This window comes from Solanum stenotomum, chromosome 12 (genome assembly GCF_019186545.1).
Source record: "Solanum stenotomum isolate F172 chromosome 12, ASM1918654v1, whole genome shotgun sequence".
Classification (NCBI taxonomy): domain Eukaryota; kingdom Viridiplantae; phylum Streptophyta; class Magnoliopsida; order Solanales; family Solanaceae; genus Solanum; species Solanum stenotomum.
Genome location: NC_064293.1, coordinates 32,339,709 through 32,347,704, shown reverse-complemented (window position 1 = coordinate 32,347,704; position 7,996 = coordinate 32,339,709).

Below are 7,996 nucleotides of genomic sequence, written 5' to 3'. Positions count from 1 at the left end.
CTCAAATTCTTAGCATTCAAGAATTGTATCTTGATAGTGAAGTCTGACAAGAAAATTGCATCTTGAGGAAGATTTGAATAGAAGTAATGATACTGCAAAGTAAAGTTGATAGTAATTGTTTATGTTACTGCACACTCAATGTGTTTTTTTGTAATCTTGATGTTTTCTAGATTCATTTGTTGGTGGTACCTACTGTGCACAACATGTAAATCAAGAAAATCTTTTCTGACTGACGGTGGTTATTGCATCAAAATTACCTTGCAAACTCTTCGGTCTTGGGTTATCAAATTCTGATGAAATAATATTTCAATATTCTGTTTTTTACTCTAATAATAATATATAGCTAATCTTAATAAACGGTGTAAGCTTCATTAGCCACCTAAAAGAGTATGATTTTTAAGTTGACTATGTTCTTATAGTTGAAATGAAGTTGTTTTTGCCCTCGCCGTTACTATACTTGTCACTTGTATCCCTCAATTGGATGGAAAGCCTCAAATCAATTAAAACTATCCAATTTTCTCTTTTAATCCAAACCCGACCCACTAAACCGAATGATGAATTCATACCAAATTAAAACCTCAAACCCATCTCTCTAATCTTCTTCATCTCCTTCCTCCGTTGAAACACCATCCGAGATAACTTGACCCCATCCATGGTGTTTCTTCGCATCGCTTGCTCAAACGATGATCAAAATAACTAGAGAGTAGGTGCAAATATTGAGGTGGTTATCCCTATCTTTGCTCATAGATGAGGTGGTTTTTCTTCATCCACGGTTGAGGATGGCAGTCACTGCTAAAATGAGTATCCATAAAATACACAAAAAAAGTGGGGAAACCGAATAAAAAAACAACAAAACTGATGTACAACTTAATGTACATAAACCAACAAAAATGAAAAAAACACGCATTAGAGGGAAATGAGAAGCTACTGCCATGGTTCTACAAATCGTTTTTGCGTAATGTTTACATTTTATTCGCTAATTTCAGGAAATTACCGGTGCTGGTGGTCGAACGGTATGGGGTAATCCCGCAAATGTAGGCCTGGCAATGAGGTAGGTGGGTGGTTGCGGGGAAAACCCGCATAGACCCGCAAACATATTAATCCGCCCCGCTCCGTCCCACATAGCAAAAAATTATGTTCTGCTAAATAAATAAACTTGTTACTGTTATACTATTTCCTACTAGCATATACATATAGAGAGTTCATTGTCTCAATCATGTAGCTGGGAATATATATATTTTTTCTTGTTTAATAGAAGGGGTAAGTGAATTTGTGGGTCAAGCTTATGTTTCATTTGATTTCTAAATTTTTTTTGTTAAACACAAAATAATACAATTTCCAGAAAATTATAAGGCTTCATTATTGTTTCCAGAAAATTATAGTGTAGCTTAAGTGTCAAAATATTTGAAAAAAAGCAATGACACTAACTTATAAATGTTTTTCTCAATATTAGAAACCAATTAAGTGAAACTAAGTAGTTGAAATCTTGTAGAACATCTCATTGAGAACTAAGTAAATGATTGACAATGAAAATATAAAATAATTTTAAGTTTTATAAAGGCAAACATATATTGAGAGGGAGTTGCAATTTCCACAACCTGCACCCGCCTTACATTCCTTAAAAATAGTTTCAACCCGCCCTGTCCTGCACCCGCATAAAGCCATTCCCACCCCATTCCTATGCAAATGTTAGGAAGATTTTAGAGGGTGAACTATTTGATGTTGTATTAGACAACGTAACAATGGTAAAAGACTTGGATTCTGTAAGCTTTGTTTTTTTTTTCTTGCTCCTGATACTTAAGTTTTTCTTAACTTTCCGAGTAGTGTATGATGCTTTTGGATTCAAACATTCAGATTAGAAGTTGTTGATAGTTTTTTCTTATTTTTGACTTTCCGTAGATAATGATGATATAAATAAAAAAACACCATTAGAGTATATTTGATAGCGTTTCCATATACTCCGGCGACCCCTTGAGAGATTTCAAATTGCCGATGGTTTGTTCAAATGGATTTGTGCCGGTTCGTCGACCTTGAGCGATTTCAAATTGCCAATGGTTGGTTCAAATAGATTTGTGCCGGTTCGTCGGAATCGGAGGAAGAGTCCCTCGCTTGTTCCATTTTAAGAGAATTCGAGCCCAATTCAATCTCCAATTTCAATCCGTTTTAACACTCTTTACTAAGATATGTTCCTATATTAAAGGTATGAATTATTATCTATTTAACATCTTTTAGGATTTTTCTATCCATTTGTTATTTTTTTAAAAAAAAAATCTTGAGCGAAAATTTAAATTGTGATTATAAAAGTTAAATATCACTATGTTAAAATTATTGAGATTAATCGGGTCAAATTGGGTGGGTCAAGACCCAACCCGTTTTTAACCCATTTGAGTCCAAAGTAAACTTGGGCGCCAACCCGATTTCTATCTCAACCCATTTTAATATCTCCAATTTCAACCCAACCCGCCCATTTGACAACCCTAATTTTGGTAATCATATGAACTTTATTGATGGAGCAAAAAAGAAGTCATTGTGTGTTGATGCTCTAAGCTTTTTTGTGTGCACAAGTTACTGAGAGAGAAAAAAGAGGGGTTTGTTGTTATTTGTTATTTAGTATTATGGGTCAGGTTTGAATTAGGGTTAGAATAGATAATTGAGAAATTTCAATTAAAATGGGATCAATTTGAGATTTTTGTCCACATAGGGGCACAAATGATAAAATTAGTAACGGTGAGGATAAAAACAACTTCATTTTAACGATAAGAACGTCACTATTAAACCAAAATTGAGGAGTATTTTTTACCCTTTTTCCCTATTTTTTCTAAAACTTTCAATTTGCAGAAAATAATGAAATGTATAAAAGATGGCATCAACGAATTATAACTTTCGCCTTGCGTTTCCATTTTCTCTTTTTGGATATATATATTTTATTTTTTTTGCTATTTTCTCTTTTTTGATATACATATTTGTTTTTTTTGCTTTTTCCCTATAAAAAAAGACATAACAATTCATATTGAATTTAAAATAACGTTCAATTTTTCGAATCAAAATACACTTTGATTTAAAAAATTTATATATTTTATTATCATAAATGTTAAAAAAAATATTGTAATTGATTATAATTTAATAATTAATTTTTTCTTAATATTTTGTAAGAAAAAAATAAAGATATATAAATTATTGTACGTTACATAACAACACACATCTTTAAATCTCTTTTATTGATTATAGTTTTGAAAGCTTCTCAATAAAATCAATCATTACATAAATTATCAAAACTATTCTAAAAGAGTTTAAAAATAAAATTAAGATTTTACTTCATTGAATATGACAATTAGAGTATCATTTTTTTACTTATATAATATTTCGTAATACTTTTAATTACAAAAACCAATATTATAGTGATGGTTACCTTTAGAAGACCTTCAAAGTTAAGACAATAATTTTCAAGATATAATTATTTGTTAATCTAATTAGTTTGAGTTTGAAATGTTTAATAAAACATCTCAAAGAATTGAAGAAAATCTTACAAAGTCAACACTAAAACATGGCTGATTTAAATTGAAGTCTATTAGATCAATTAAGAAGTAAAAAATATCTGTAAATTTAATTGTCTACGATTTTTATTATAATTACATCAATAATAGAATTTCAAAAATATGTTCATAATAATTAGTAACAGATTAGCAACAAACTATTGATTTTTTTTAATTATTAGTAACAAAAAATACATACTTTTTTTTAATATTCTACTTGAGGGTATTTTGTTTCTTCATAGTGTTAATACAGTGCTGCTTACAATGGCTTCATCAGAATTCAAATGTGGTNGGTAACTTTGTATTCACACCAAAAAATTCATCATCCAAAAAATGATGAATTGGAAACTTACATCCCACCCATGGGTATACTTTACAAGTTTCCTTTAAAATCAACTAAGTCTACTATATCCCCTACAAGATTCTGTTTACACCAAAAAAACTAAAGGCTTATACAATTCATTCTAATCTTCTGTAAGTTAGTCTTTTGTCCCTCAAAACTTCTTAAATTTCTTTCTTTCCAGAGAGTCCACCATATGCAAGCAGGAATAGTTCTCCACCAGTGTTCATTTCTCCCTCTGTTCCAAATACCTTTCCAGCTATTTAGTAGTTCCTTTGTTGTGCTAGGCATCACCCATTTAACTCCCAACAGAGCCAAAAACATGTTCCATAGGCTCAATGCTGCCTTACAATGAAGGAACAGATGGTCATTGACTTCTGCTTCCTGTTCACACATGACACATCTTGAACAAAATTGTCATCCCCTTTTATGTAAAGCCTCATGTGTTAAACAAGTCTTTCTACAAACCAACCAACAAAAACAAGCTACCTTTGGGGGGCATTTGGTCTTCCAGATTAACTTCCAAGGCCAAATGTCCACCATTGACTGTCTTGTGTTAAGATTTCAGTATCATGATTTCACTGTGAACACACCCTTGTTATGTAATTTCCATCTAGGTTTGTCAGGCCTTATAGATAAAGCAGGGTGTGAGTTTAGTACTCCTAATAGGCTAGCAATTTCCTAGTCATTTAGTGCTCTTCTAAAAACAAGGTCACATCCCTGTTGACTCCAAGCTTGGGATACAAAGACATTCCTTTGCGTACTCAAAGTGTAAAGATGTGAAAAGGAGTTTCTAAGACTGTCTTCTCCAATCCACACCTCATTCCAGAAATCAGTTTTCAAACTATTTCCAACAGTGATTGACATGTTGTTGTTGAAATAAGGACATAATTTTCTTATGGTTTTCCAAACACTACACCCAAAGGTTCCCGCAACCTCCTCAGTTGTCCAGTGATTGAGTAAACCATACTTTCCTGCTATAAATCTTCTCCAAATAGCCCCCTCTTCTGAGGAGAACCTCTAAAGCCATTTCTGCAAGAGAGAGGTGTTTTGTTTGCTGAGGTTCTTCAAGTTGAACCCTCCTTGTTGAGTGTTGAGAGTCAGTTCATCCCATTTTACAAGGTTATAACCTCTCTTCTCCTTGTTTCCTTGCCATAGAAAGGCTCTCCTAACTCTATTGAGTTTTTTTTCAATGCTCTTTGGTATGGAAAAAAGGCTCATCATGTATGTAGGCATGCCATCGAGAACTGACTTGGTGAGAGTCAATCTGCCCCCTAAAGAGAGATATTGGCTTTTCCACCTAGATAGTTTATTCTCGCACCTTTCCAACACCCCACTCCACACCTCTAATTCTTTGTTTTTAGCACCTAGAGGCAGTCCCAAATATTTAGTTGGTAAAGCGTCCACTTGGCAGCCCAAAATAACAGCCAGATCTTGCAAATTTCCAACTTAGTTGATAGGAGAAATGTGACTTTTCAGCCAATTTACATGGAGACCTGAGATATCTTCAAAAATTGTTAGGATGGCTCTCAAATGCTTGATCTGACTTGTCTCTGCTTCACAAAAAATTAAGGCATCATCTGCATAAAACAAATGAAACACTTCCAGTCTTCACCTCTACCTGAGCACTGAAACCTTTCACCCATCTATTAGCATTTGCTGTTCTGAGCATATGATTTAACCCTTCTATAGCTAATAAGAACAAAAAAGGTGACATGGGATCCCCTTGCCTAAGACCCCTGTGGGATTGAAAGAAGCCTTCTGTGTTGCCATTTATTATGAGGAGAACTTCACACTGGAAATACAAAAACTGATCCATTTAATCCACCTACTACCAAAACCCATGTCTTTCAGAATTCATATTGAATTTAAAATAACGTTCAACTTTTACACTTTGATTTAAAAAATATATATATTTTATTATCATAAATGTTAAAAAAAATATTGTAATTGATTATAATTTAATAATTAATTTTTTCTTAATATTTTGTAAGAAAAAAGTAAACATATATAAATTATTGTACGTTACATAACAACACACATCTTTAAATCTCTTTTATTGATTATAGTTTTGAAAGCTTCTCAATAAAATCAATCATTACATAAATTATCAAAACTATTCTAAAAGAGTTTAAAAATAAAATTAAGATTTTACTTCATTGAATATGACAATTAGAGTATCATTTTTTTACTTATATAATATTTCGTAATACTTTTAATTACAAAAACCAATATTATAGTGATGGTTACCTTTAGAAGACCTTCAAAGTTAAGACAATAATTTTCAAGATATAATTATTTGTTAATCTAATTAGTTTGAGTTTGAAATGTTTAATAAAACATCTCAAAGAATTGAAGAAAATCTTACAAAGTCAACACTAAAACATGGCTGATTTAAATTGAAGTCTATTAGATCAATTAAGAAGTAAAAAATATCTGTAAATTTAATTGTCTACGATTTTTATTATAATTACATCAATAATAGAATTTCAAAAATATGTGCATAATAATTAGTAAGAGATTAGCAACAAACTATTAATTTTTTTTAATTATTAGTAACAAAAAATACATACTTTTTTTTTAATATTCTACTTGAGGGTATTTTGTTTCTTCATAGTGTTAATACAGTGCTGCTTACAATGGCTTCATCAGAATTCAAATGTGGTGTTCTCTTTTATGTATGCATCTCCTTCTATCTTTTGTCTACTCGGTGCTTTTGGTTCTTCATTTAATCGTTGTCTCTTGGTCGAATTTATTACTTTTTTTGTCCGTATGTTTTCGTAACTGTACCATTTTCAACCTAACACAAGACTACAAATAGAAGAAAGTTTCAACTGGCCAACAGATGTTATATATGTGTCTTGAATCTAACCGAACCAATTTCTCAAGGGAAAAGGGTAAAAAATACCTCTCAACTTTGGTTTATTAGTTGATTATGCACTTACCGTTAAAATTGAGTTATTTTTACTCTCGCCGTTACTATACTTGTCACTTGTACTCCTCAAATGGATGGAAAGCCCCAAATCAATTAAAATGACCCGATTTTCTCTTTTAATCCGAACTGACCCATGAATTCATACCAAATTAAGACCCTAAACCCATTTCTCTAATCTTCATCTCCTTCCTCAATCAATTGAAACACTATACCAAATTAAGACCCTAAACCCATTTCTTCATCTCCTTCCTCGGTTGAAACACCCTCTTATCAGTTATCACCCCTAACTTAAGAGGCAAAAAAGCTCAACTACAATATCATGCTCCTTCTCTTCTCACAAGGTAAGTCATTTTCTATTGAGTTAATTTCATTTTATGATGCTAATGGATAGTTAACACTTAACAATGAAAGTTGGTAGCATATCACATTCATAGTGGGTAACTGAAAATAAATAATTTGTAATTTCAATCGTAATTTTAGAGAATTTTTTGTGTGTTTTCCATTTCAGAAACAGAGTTGATTGATCAACGATGAAGATCGAGGTGGGAAAATTGACAATGGTGTAGCCGGTGACGGAGACGCCGCAACTGAGGTTGTGGAATTCTATGGGAAAATCAATGGTGTAGCCGGTGACGGAGACACCACAACTGAGGTTGTGGAACTCTGCTGTGGATTTGGTGGTGCCTAATTTCCACACTAGTGTTTATTTCTATAGCCCAACAGGATCTCCAATTTTTTTGACGGAAAGGTGCTTAAGGAGGTACTAAGCAAAGCCTTACTACCGTTTTATCCGATGGGTGTGAGGCTGTCGTTTTATCCGATGGGTGGGAGGCTGTGCAGGGACGAAGATGACCATATTGAGATTGATGGTAAGGGCCAAGGTGTGCTGTTTTGCAGAAGCTGAGTCTGATGGTGTGGTGGATGATTTTGGCGATTTTGCGCCGACGTTGGAGCTTCGAGGCTTATTTCGGTAGTTGATTACTCAGAAGGAATGAAATCTAATGCTCTCTTAGAGTGTGTTTGGTATGAAGGAAAACATTTTCCGGAAAATGTTTTCCAATTTTCTCATGTTTGGTTGGGTTAAATGTTTTGGAAAATGTTTTCCAAATCAACTCATTTTCCTCAAATTTAAGGAAAATGACTTCCCTTCAAAACTTAAGGAAAACATTTTCCAAAACTCTCTTCCAA